Source organism: Oncorhynchus masou, chromosome 14, assembly GCF_036934945.1.
Source record: "Oncorhynchus masou masou isolate Uvic2021 chromosome 14, UVic_Omas_1.1, whole genome shotgun sequence".
Classification (NCBI taxonomy): Eukaryota; Metazoa; Chordata; class Actinopteri; order Salmoniformes; family Salmonidae; genus Oncorhynchus; species Oncorhynchus masou.
The window spans coordinates 36,416,989-36,430,730 of NC_088225.1; the positions used below are offsets into that span (position 1 = coordinate 36,416,989).

The 13,742-nt window shown below is 33.9% G+C and overlaps 1 protein-coding gene across 2 annotated transcripts in view; it reads right to left on the bottom strand.

Annotated features, from left to right (window-relative positions):
* The window catches only part of LOC135554810 (methyltransferase-like protein 22), a 47,967-nt gene that overhangs the window by 5,394 nt on the left and 28,831 nt on the right, over window positions 1–13,742 (bottom strand). The gene's annotated exons all lie outside the window — the stretch shown is intronic.

Consider the following 13,742-nt stretch of genomic DNA (forward strand, 5'->3'; position numbering starts at 1 on the left):
TAGGATATAGTACTAGAAACATTCTGTTGGGTTTAGGATATAGTACTAGAAACATTCTGTTGAGTTTAGGATATAGTACTAGAAACATACTGTTGGATTTAGGATATAGTACTGGAAACATTCTGTTGGGTTTAGGATATAGTACTAGAAACATTCTGTTGGGTTTAGGATATAGTACTAGAAACATACTGTTGGGTTTAGGATATAGTACTAGAAACATTCTGTTGGGTAGGGGTTTAGGATATAGTACTAGAAACATTCTGTTGGGTTTAGGATATAGTACTAGAAACATTCTGTTGGGTTTAGGATATAGTACTAGAAACATTCTGTTGGGTAGGGGTTTAGGATATAGTACTAGAAACATTCTGTTGGGTTTAGGATATAGTACTAGAAACATTCTGTTGGGTTTAGGATATAGTACTAGAAACATTCTGTTGGGTAGGGGTTTAGGATATAGTACTAGAAACATTCTGTTGGGTTTAGGATATAGTACTAGAAACATTCTGTTGGGTAGGGGTTTAGGATATAGTACTAGAAACATTCTGTTGGGTTTAGGATATAGTACTAGAAACATACTGTTGGGTTTAGGATATAGTACTAGAAACATTATGTTGGGTTTAGGATATAGTACTAGAAACATTCTGTTGGGTTTAGGATATAGTACTAGAAACATTCTGTTGAGTTTAGGATATAGTACTAGAAACATACTGTTGGATTTAGGATATAGTACTGGAAACATTCTGTTGGGTTTAGGATATAGTACTAGAAACATTCTGTTGGGTTTAGGATATAGTACTAGAAACATACTGTTGGGTTTAGGATATAGTACTAGAAACATTCTGTTGGGTAGGGGTTTAGGATATAGTACTAGAAACATTCTGTTGGGTTTAGGATATAGTACTAGAAACATTCTGTTGGGTTTAGGATATAGTACTAGAAACATTCTGTTGGGTAGGGGTTTAGGATATAGTACTAGAAACATTCTGTTGGGTTTAGGATATAGTACTAGAAACATTCTGTTGGGTTTAGGATATAGTACTAGAAACATTCTGTTGGGTAGGGGTTTAGGATATAGTACTAGAAACATTCTGTTGGGTTTAGGATATAGTACTAGAAACATTCTGTTGGGTAGGGGTTTAGGATATAGTACTAGAAACATTCTGTTGGGTTTAGGATATAGTACTAGAAACATACTGTTGGGTTTAGGATATAGTACTAGAAACATTATGTTGGGTTTAGGATATAGTACTAGAAACATTCTGTTGGGTTTAGGATATAGTACTGGAAACATTCTGTTGGGTTTAGGATACAGTACTAGAAACATACTGTTGGGTTTAGGATATAGTACTAGAAACATTCTGTTGGGTAGGGGTTTAGGATATAGTACTAGAAACATTCTGTTGGGTTTAGGATATAGTACTAGAAACATTCTGTTGGGTTTAGGATATAGTACTAGAAACATTCTGTTGGGTTTAGGATATAGTACTAGAAACATTCTGTTGGGTTTAGGATATAGTACTAGAAACATTCTGTTGGGTTTAGGATATAGTACTAGAAACATTCTGTTGGATAGGGGTTTAGGATATAGTACTAGAAACATTCTGTTGGGTTTAGGATATAGTACTAGAAACATTCTGTTGTGTTTAAGATATAGTACTAGAAACATTCTGTTGGGTTTAGGATATAGTACTAGAAACATTCTGTTGGATAGGGGTTTAGTATATAGTACTAGAAACATTCTGTTGGGTTTAGGATATAGTACTAGAAACATCCTGTTGGGTTTAGGATATAGTACTAGAAACATTCTGTTGGGTTTAGGATATAGTACAAGAAACATTCTGTTGGCTTTAGGATATAGTACTAGAAACATTCTGTTGGGTTTAGGATATAGTACTAGAAACATTCTGTTGGGTTTAGGATATAGTACTAGAAACATTCTGTTGGGTTTAGGATATAGTACTAGAAACATTCTGTTGGGTTTAGGATATAGTACTAGAAACATTCTGTTGGGTTTAGGATATAGTACTAGAAACATTCTGTTGAGTTTAGGATATAGTACTAGAAACATACTGTTGGATTTAGGATATAGTACTGGAAACATTCTGTTGGGTTTAGGATATAGTACTAGAAACATTCTGTTGGGTTTAGGATATAGTACTAGAAACATACTGTTGGGTTTAGGATATAGTACTAGAAACATTCTGTTGGGTAGGGGTTTAGGATATAGTACTAGAAACATTCTGTTGGGTTTAGGATATAGTACTAGAAACATTCTGTTGGGTTTAGGATATAGTACTAGAAACATTCTGTTGGGTAGGGGTTTAGGATATAGTACTAGAAACATTCTGTTGGGTTTAGGATATAGTACTAGAAACATTCTGTTGGATAGGGGTTTAGGATATAGTACTAGAAACATTCTGTTGGGTAGGGGTTTAGGATATAGTACTAGAAACATTCTGTTGGGTTTAGGATATAGTACTAGAAACATTCTGTTGGGTTTAGGATATAGTACTAGAAACATTCTGTTGGGTAGGGGTTTAGGATATAGTACTAGAAACATTCTGTTGGGTTTAGGATATAGTACTAGAAACATTCTGTTGGGTAGGGGTTTAGGATATAGTACTAGAAACATTCTGTTGGGTTTAGGATATAGTACTAGAAACATACTGTTGGGTTTAGGATATAGTACTAGAAACATTATGTTGGGTTTAGGATATAGTACTAGAAACATTCTGTTGGGTTTAGGATATAGTACTAGAAACATTCTGTTGGGTTTAGGATACAGTACTAGAAACATACTGTTGGGTTTAGGATATAGTACTAGAAACATTCTGTTGGGTAGGGGTTTAGGATATAGTACTAGAAACATTCTGTTGGGTTTAGGATATAGTACTAGAAACATTCTGTTGGGTTTAGGATATAGTACTAGAAACATTCTGTTGGGTTTAGGATATAGTACTAGAAACATTCTGTTGGGTTTAGGATATAGTACTAGAAACATTCTGTTGGGTTTAGGATATAGTACTAGAAACATTCTGTTGGATAGGGGTTTAGGATATAGTACTAGAAACATTCTGTTGGGTTTAGGATATAGTACTAGAAACATTCTGTTGTGTTTAAGATATAGTACTAGAAACATTCTGTTGGGTTTAGGATATAGTACTAGAAACATTCTGTTGTGTTTAGGATATAGTACTAGAAACATTCTGTTGGATAGGGGTTTAGTATATAGTACTAGAAACATTCTGTTGGGTTTAGGATATAGTACTAGAAACATCCTGTTGGGTTTAGGATATAGTACTAGAAACATTCTGTTGGGTTTAGGATATAGTACAAGAAACATTCTGTTGGCTTTAGGATATAGTACTAGAAACATTCTGTTGGGTTTAGGATATAGTACTAGAAACATTCTGTTGGGTTTAGGATATAGTACTAGAAACATTCTGTTGGGTTTAGGATATAGTACTAGAAACATTCTGTTGGGTTTAGGATATAGTACTAGAAACATTCTGTTGTGTTTAGGATATAGTACTAGAAACATTCTGTTGGGTTTAGGATATAGTACTAGAAACATTCTGTTGGGTTTAGGATATAGTACTAGAAACATACTGTTGGGTTTAGGATATAGTACTAGAAACATTCTGTTGGATAGGGGTTTAGGATATAGTACTAGAAACATTCTGTTGGGTTTAGGATATAGTACTAGAAACATTCTGTTGGGTTTAGGATATAGTACTAGAAACATTCTGTTGTGTTTAGGATATAGTACTAGAAACATTATGTTGGGTTTAGGATATAGTACTAGAAACATTCTGTTGGATAGGGGTTTAGTATATAGTACTAGAAACATTCTGTTGGGTTTAGGATATAGTACTAGAAACATCCTGTTGGGTTTAGGATATAGTACTAGAAACATTCTGTTGGGTTTAGGATATAGTACTAGAAACATTCTGTTGGGTTTAGGATATAGTACTAGAAACATTCTGTTGGCTTTAGGATATAGTACTAGAAACATTCTGTTGGGTTTAGGATATAGTACTAGAAACATTCTGTTGGGTTTAGGATATAGTACTAGAAACATTCTGTTGGGTTTAGGATATAGTACTAGAAACATTCTGTTGGATAGGGGTTTAGGGTATAGTACTAGAAACATTCTGTTGGACAGGGGTTTAGGATATAGTACTAGAAACATTCTGTTGGGTTTAGGATATAGTACTAGAAACATTCTGTTGGGTTTAGGATATAGTACTATAAACATTCTGTTGGGTTTAGGATATAGTACTAGAAACATTCTGTTGGATAGGGGTTTAGGATATAGTACTAGAAACATACTGTTGGATTTAGGACATAGTACTAGAAACATTCTGTTGGGTTTAGGATATAGTACTATAAACATTCTGTTGGGTTTAGGATATAGTACTAGAAACATTCTGTTGGATAGGGGTTTAGGATATAGTACTAGAAACATACTGTTGGATTTAGGATATAGTACTAGAAACATTCTGTTGGGTTTAGGATATAGTACTATAAACATTCTGTTGGATAGGGGTTTAGGATATAGTACTAGAAACATTCTGTTGGGTTTAGGATATAGTACTAGAAACATTCTGTTGGGTTTAGGATATAGTACTAGAAACATTCTGTTGGGTTTAGGATATAGTACTAGAAACATTCTGTTGGATAGGGGTTTAGGATATAGTACTAGAAACATTCTGTTGGATAGGGGTTTAGGATATAGTACTAGAAACATTCTGTTGGGTTTAGGATATAGTACTATAAACATTCTGTTGGATAGGGGTTTAGGATATAGTACTAGAAACATTCTGTTGGGTTTAGGATATAGTACTAGAAACATTCTGTTGGATAGGGGTTTAGGATATAGTACTAGAAACATTCTGTTGGGTTTAGGATACAGTACTAGAAACATACTGTTGGATAGGGGTTTAGGATACAGTACTAGAAACATTCTGTTGGGTTTAGGATATAGTACTAGAAACATTCTGTTGGATAGGGGTTTAGGATATAGTACTAGAAACATTCTGTTGGGTTTAGGATATAGTACTAGAAACATTCTGTTGGGTTTAGGATATAGTACTAGAAACATTCTGTTGGGTTTAGGATATAGTACTAGAAACATTCTGTTGGGTTTAGGATATAGTACTAGAAACATTCTGTTGGGTTTAGGATATAGTACTAGAAACATTCTGTTGGATAGGGGTTTAGGATATAGTACTAGAAACATTCTATTGGGTTTAGGATATAGTACTAGAAACATTCTGTTGGATAGGGGTTTAGGATATAGTACTAGAAACATTCTGTTGGACAGGGGTTTAGGATATAGTACTAGAAACATTCTGTTGGGTTTAGGATATAGTACTAGAAACATTCTGTTGGGTTTAGGATATAGTACTATAAACATTCTGTTGGGTTTAGGATATAGTACTAGAAACATTCTGTTGGATAGGGGTTTAGGATATAGTACTAGAAACATACTGTTGGATTTAGGACATAGTACTAGAAACATTCTGTTGGGTTTAGGATATAGTACTATAAACATTCTGTTGGGTTTAGGATATAGTACTAGAAACATTCTGTTGGATAGGGGTTTAGGATATAGTACTAGAAACATACTGTTGGATTTAGGATATAGTACTAGAAACATTCTGTTGGGTTTAGGATATAGTACTATAAACATTCTGTTTGATAGGGGTTTAGGATATAGTACTAGAAACATTCTGTTGGGTTTAGGATATAGTACTAGAAACATTCTGTTGGATAGGGGTTTAGGATATAGTACTAGAAACATTCTGTTGGGTTTAGGATATAGTACTAGAAACATTCTGTTGGATAGGGGTTTAGGATATAGTACTAGAAACATTCTGTTGGGTTTAGGATATAGTACTAGAAACATTCTGTTGGATAGGGGTTTAGGATATAGTACTAGAAACATTCTGTTTGGTTTAGGATATAGTACTAGAAACATTCTGTTGGGTTTAGGATACAGTACTAGAAACATACTGTTGGATAGGGGTTTAGGATACAGTACTAGAAACATTCTGTTGGGTTTAGGATATAGTACTAGAAACATTCTGTTGGATAGGGGTTTAGGATATAGTACTAGAAACATTCTGTTGGGTTTAGGATATAGTACTAGAAACATTCTGTTGGGTTTAGGATATAGTACTAGAAACATTCTGTTGGGTTTAGGATATAGTACTAGAAACATTCTGTTGGGTTTAGGATATAGTACTAGAAACATTCTGTTGGGTTTAGGATATAGTACTAGAAACATTCTGTTGGATAGGGGTTTAGGATATAGTACTAGAAACATTCTGTTGGGTTTAGGATATAGTACTAGAAACATTCTGTTGTGTTTAAGATATAGTACTAGAAACATTCTGTTGGGTTTAGGATATAGTACTAGAAACATTCTGTTGGGTTTAGGATATAGTACAAGAAACATTCTGTTGGCTTTAGGATATAGTACTAGAAACATTCTGTTGGGTTTAGGATATAGTACTAGAAACATTCTGTTGGGTTTAGGATATAGTACTAGAAACATTCTGTTGGGTTTAGGATATAGTACTAGAAACATTCTGTTGGGTTTAGGATATAGTACTAGAAACATTCTGTTGTGTTTAGGATATAGTACTAGAAACATTCTGTTGGGTTTAGGATATAGTACTAGAAACATTCTGTTGGGTTTAGGATATAGTACTAGAAACATTCTGTTGGGTTTAGGATATAGTACTAGAAACATTCTGTTGTGTTTAGGATATAGTACTAGAAACATTATGTTGGGTTTAGGATATAGTACTAGAAACATTCTGTTGGATAGGGGTTTAGTATATAGTACTAGAAACATTCTGTTGGGTTTAGGATATAGTACTAGAAACATCCTGTTGGGTTTAGGATATAGTACTAGAAACATTCTGTTGGGTTTAGGATATAGTACTAGAAACATTCTGTTGGGTTTAGGATATAGTACTAGAAACATTCTGTTGGCTTTAGGATATAGTACTAGAAACATTCTGTTGGGTTTAGGATATAGTACTAGAAACATTCTGTTGGGTTTAGGATATAGTACTAGAAACATTCTGTTGGGTTTAGGATATAGTACTAGAAACATTCTGTTGGATAGGGGTTTAGGATATAGTACTAGAAACATTCTGTTGGACAGGGGTTTAGGATATAGTACTAGAAACATTCTGTTGGGTTTAGGATATAGTACTAGAAACATTCTGTTGGGTTTAGGATATAGTACTATAAACATTCTGTTGGGTTTAGGATATAGTACTAGAAACATTCTGTTGGATAGGGGTTTAGGATATAGTACTAGAAACATACTGTTGGATTTAGGACATAGTACTAGAAACATTCTGTTGGGTTTAGGATATAGTACTATAAACATTCTGTTGGGTTTAGGATATAGTACTAGAAACATTCTGTTGGATAGGGGTTTAGGATATAGTACTAGAAACATACTGTTGGATTTAGGATATAGTACTATAAACATTCTGTTGGGTTTAGGATATAGTACTATAAACATTCTGTTGGATAGGGGTTTAGGATATAGTACTAGAAACATTCTGTTGGGTTTAGGATATAGTACTAGAAACATTCTGTTGGATAGGGGTTTAGGATATAGTACTAGAAACATTCTGTTGGGTTTAGGATATAGTACTATAAACATTCTGTTGGATAGGGGTTTAGGATATAGTACTAGAAACATTCTGTTGGGTTTAGGATATAGTACTATAAACATTCTGTTGGATAGGGGTTTAGGATATAGTACTAGAAACATTCTGTTGGGTTTAGGATATAGTACTAGAAACATTCTGTTGGATAGGGGTTTAGGATATAGTACTAGAAACATTCTGTTGGGTTTAGGATATAGTACTAGAAACATTCTGTTGGGTTTAGGATATAGTACTAGAAACATTCTGTTGGATAGGGGTTTAGGATATAGTACTAGAAACATACTGTTGGATTTAGGACATAGTACTAGAAACATTCTGTTGGGTTTAGGATATAGTACTATAAACATTCTGTTGGGTTTAGGATATAGTACTAGAAACATTCTGTTGGATAGGGGTTTAGGATATAGTACTAGAAACATACTGTTGGATTTAGGATATAGTACTAGAAACATTCTGTTGGGTTTAGGATATAGTACTATAAACATTCTGTTGGATAGGGGTTTAGGATATAGTACTAGAAACATTCTGTTGGGTTTAGGATATAGTACTAGAAACATTCTGTTGGATAGGGGTTTAGGATATAGTACTAGAAACATTCTGTTGGGTTTAGGATATAGTACTAGAAACATTCTGTTGGATAGGGGTTTAGGATATAGTACTAGAAACATTCTGTTGGGTTTAGGATATAGTACTATAAACATTCTGTTGGATAGGGGTTTAGGATATAGTACTAGAAACATTCTGTTGGGTTTAGGATATAGTACTAGAAACATTCTGTTGGATAGGGGTTTAGGATATAGTACTAGAAACATTCTGTTGGGTTTAGGATATAGTACTAGAAACATTCTGTTGGGTTTAGGATATAGTACTAGAAACATACTGTTGAACAGGGGTTTAGGATATAGTACTAGAAACATTCTGTTGGGTTTAGGATATAGTACTAGAAACATTCTGTTGGATAGGGGTTTAGGATATAGTACTAGAAACATTCTGTTGGGTTTAGGATATAGTACTAGAAACATTCTGTTCGATAGGGGTTTAGGATATAGTACTAGAAACATTCTGTTGGGTTTAGGATATAGTACTAGAAACATTCTGTTGGATAGGGGTTTAGGATATAGTACTAGAAACATTCTGTTTGGTTTAGGATATAGTACTAGAAACATTCTGTTGGGTTTAGGATACAGTACTAGAAACATACTGTTGGATAGGGGTTTAGGATACAGTACTAGAAACATTCTGTTGGGTTTAGGATATAGTACTAGAAACATTCTGTTGGATAGGGGTTTAGGATATAGTACTAGAAACATTCTGTTGGGTTTAGGATATAGTACTAGAAACATTCTGTTGGGTTTAGGATATAGTACTAGAAACATTCTGTTGGGTTTAGGATATAGTACTAGAAACATTCTGTTGGGTTTAGGATATAGTACTAGAAACATTCTGTTGGGTTTAGGATATAGTACTAGAAACATTCTGTTGGATAGGGGTTTAGGATATAGTACTAGAAACATTCTGTTGGGTTTAGGATATAGTACTAGAAACATTCTGTTGTGTTTAAGATATAGTACTAGAAACATTCTGTTGGGTTTAGGATATAGTACTAGAAACATTCTGTTGGGTTTAGGATATAGTACAAGAAACATTCTGTTGGCTTTAGGATATAGTACTAGAAACATTCTGTTGGGTTTAGGATATAGTACTAGAAACATTCTGTTGGGTTTAGGATATAGTACTAGAAACATTCTGTTGGGTTTAGGATATAGTACTAGAAACATTCTGTTGGGTTTAGGATATAGTACTAGAAACATTCTGTTGTGTTTAGGATATAGTACTAGAAACATTCTGTTGGGTTTAGGATATAGTACTAGAAACATTCTGTTGGGTTTAGGATATAGTACTAGAAACATTCTGTTGGGTTTAGGATATAGTACTAGAAACATTCTGTTGTGTTTAGGATATAGTACTAGAAACATTATGTTGGGTTTAGGATATAGTACTAGAAACATTATGTTGGATAGGGGTTTAGTATATAGTACTAGAAACATTCTGTTGGGTTTAGGATATAGTACTAGAAACATCCTGTTGGGTTTAGGATATAGTACTAGAAACATTCTGTTGGGTTTAGGATATAGTACTAGAAACATTCTGTTGGGTTTAGGATATAGTACTAGAAACATTCTGTTGGCTTTAGGATATAGTACTAGAAACATTCTGTTGGGTTTAGGATATAGTACTAGAAACATTCTGTTGGGTTTAGGATATAGTACTAGAAACATTCTGTTGGGTTTAGGATATAGTACTAGAAACATTCTGTTGGATAGGGGTTTAGGATATAGTACTAGAAACATTCTGTTGGACAGGGGTTTAGGATATAGTACTAGAAACATTCTGTTGGGTTTAGGATATAGTACTAGAAACATTCTGTTGGGTTTAGGATATAGTACTATAAACATTCTGTTGGGTTTAGGATATAGTACTAGAAACATTCTGTTGGATAGGGGTTTAGGATATAGTACTAGAAACATACTGTTGGATTTAGGACATAGTACTAGAAACATTCTGTTGGGTTTAGGATATAGTACTATAAACATTCTGTTGGGTTTAGGATATAGTACTAGAAACATTCTGTTGGATAGGGGTTTAGGATATAGTACTAGAAACATACTGTTGGATTTAGGATATAGTACTAGAAACATTCTGTTGGGTTTAGGATATAGTACTATAAACATTCTGTTGGATAGGGGTTTAGGATATAGTACTAGAAACATTCTGTTGGGTTTAGGATATAGTACTAGAAACATTCTGTTGGATAGGGGTTTAGGATATAGTACTAGAAACATTCTGTTGGGTTTAGGATATAGTACTATAAACATTCTGTTGGATAGGGGTTTAGGATATAGTACTAGAAACATTCTGTTGGGTTTAGGATATAGTACTATAAACATTCTGTTGGATAGGGGTTTAGGATATAGTACTAGAAACATTCTGTTGGGTTTAGGATATAGTACTAGAAACATTCTGTTGGATAGGGGTTTAGGATATAGTACTAGAAACGTTCTGTTGGGTTTAGGATATAGTACTAGAAACATTCTGTTGGGTTTAGGATATAGTACTAGAAACATACTGTTGAACAGGGGTTTAGGATATAGTACTAGAAACATTCTGTTGGGTTTAGGATATAGTACTAGAAACATTCTGTTGGATAGGGGTTTAGGATATAGTACTAGAAACATTCTGTTGGGTTTAGGATATAGTACTAGAAACATTCTGTTGGATAGGGGTTTAGGATATAGTACTAGAAACATTCTGTTGGGTTTAGGATATAGTACTAGAAACATTCTGTTGGATAGGGGTTTAGGATATAGTACTAGAAACATTCTGTTTGGTTTAGGATATAGTACTAGAAACATTCTGTTGGGTTTAGGATACAGTACTAGAAACATACTGTTGGATAGGGGTTTAGGATACAGTACTAGAAACATTCTGTTGGGTTTAGGATATAGTACTAGAAACATTCTGTTGGATAGGGGTTTAGGATATAGTACTAGAAACATTCTGTTGGGTTTAGGATATAGTACTAGAAACATTCTGTTGGGTTTAGGATATAGTACTAGAAACATTCTGTTGGGTTTAGGATATAGTACTAGAAACATACTGTTGAACAGGGGTTTAGGATATAGTACTAGAAACATTCTGTTGGATAGTTGTTTAGGATATAGTACTAGAAACATTCTGATGGATAGGGGTTTAGGATATAGTACTAGAAACATTCTGTTGGGTTTAGGATATAGTACTAGAAACATTCTGTTGTGTTTAGGATATAGTACTAGAAACATTCTGTTGGGTTTAGGATATAGTACTAGAAACATACTGTTGGGTTTAGGATATAGTACTAGAAACATTCTGTTGGGTTTAGGATATAGTACTATAAACATTCTGTTGGATAGGGGTTTAGGATATAGTACTAGAAACATTCTGTTGGGTTTAGGATATAGTACTAGAAACATTCTGTTGGATAGGGGTTTAGGATATAGTACTAGAAACATTCTGTTGGGTTTAGGATATAGTACTAGAAACATTCTGTTGGATAGGGGTTTAGGATATAGTACTAGAAACATTCTGTTGGGTTTAGGATATAGTACTAGAAACATTCTGTTGGGTTTAGGATATAGTACTAGAAACATACTGTTGAACAGGGGTTTAGGATATAGTACTAGAAACATTCTGTTGGGTTTAGGATATAGTACTAGAAACATTCTGTTGGATAGGGGTTTAGGATATAGTACTAGAAACATTCTGTTGGGTTTAGGATATAGTACTAGAAACATTCTGTTGGATAGGGGTTTAGGATATAGTACTAGAAACATTCTGTTGGGTTTAGGATATAGTACTAGAAACATTCTGTTGGATAGGGGTTTAGGATATAGTACTAGAAACATTCTGTTTGGTTTAGGATATAGTACTAGAAACATTCTGTTGGGTTTAGGATACAGTACTAGAAACATACTGTTGGATAGGGGTTTAGGATATAGTACTAGAAACATTCTGTTGGGTTTAGGATATAGTACTAGAAACATTCTGTTGGGTTTAGGATATAGTACTAGAAACATTCTGTTGGATAGGGGTTTAGGATATAGTACTAGAAACATTCTGTTGGGTTTAGGATACAGTACTAGAAACATTCTGTTGGGTTTAGGATATAGTACTAGAAACATTCTGTTGGATAGGGGTTTAGGATATAGTACTAGAAACATTCTGTTGGGTTTAGGATATAGTACTAGAAACATTCTGTTGGGTTTAGGATATAGTACTAGAAACATTCTGTTGGGTTTAGGATATAGTACTAGAAACATTCTGTTGGGTTTAGGATATAGTACTAGAAACATACTGTTGAACAGGGGTTTAGGATACAGTACTAGAAACATACTGTTGAACAGGGGTTTAGGATATAGTACTAGAAACATTCTGTTGGATAGTTGTTTAGGATATAGTACTAGAAACATTCTGATGGATAGGGGTTTAGGATATAGTACTAGAAACATTCTGTTGGGTTTAGGATATAGTACTAGAAACATTCTGTTGTGTTTAGGATATAGTACTAGAAACATACTGTTGGGTTTAGGATATAGTACTAGAAACATTCTGTTGGGTTTAGGATATAGTACTAGAAACATACTGTTGGGTTTAGGATATAGTACTAGAAACATACTGTTGGGTTTAGGATATAGTACTAGAAACATTCTGTTGGGTTTAGGATATAGTACTAGAAACATTCTGTTGGGTTTAGGATATAGTACTAGAAACATTCTGTTGGGTTTAGGATACAGTACTAGAAACATACTGTTGGGTTTAGGATATAGTACTAGAAACATTCTGTTGAATAGGGGTTTAGGATACAGTACTAGAAACATACTGTTGGGTTTAGGATATAGTACTAGAAACATACTGTTGGGTTTAGGATATAGTACTAGAAACATCCTGTTGGGTTTAGGATATAGTACTAGAAACATTCTGTTGGGTTTAGGATATAGTACTAGAAACATACTGTTGGGTTTAGGATATAGTACTAGAAACATTCTGTTGGGTTTAGGATATAGTACCAGAAACATTCTGTTGGGTTTAGGATATAGTACTAGAAACATTCTGTTGGGTTTAGGATATAGTACTAGAAACATTCTGTTGGGTTTAGGATATAGTACTAGAAACATTCTGTTGGGTTTAGGATATAGTACTAGAAACATTCTGTTGGGTTTAGGATATAGTACTAGAAACATTCTGTTGGGTTTAGGATATAGTACTAGAAACATTCTGTTGGATAGGGGTTTAGGATATAGTACTAGAAACATTCTGTTGGGTTTAGGATATAGTACTAGAAACATTCTGTTGGGTTTAGGATATAGTACTAGAAACATTCTGTTGGGTTTAGGATATAGTACTAGAAACATTCTGTTGGGTTTAGGATATAGTACTAGAAACATTCTGTTGGATAGGGGTTTAGGATATAGTACTAGAAACATTCTGTTGGGTAGGGGTTTAGGA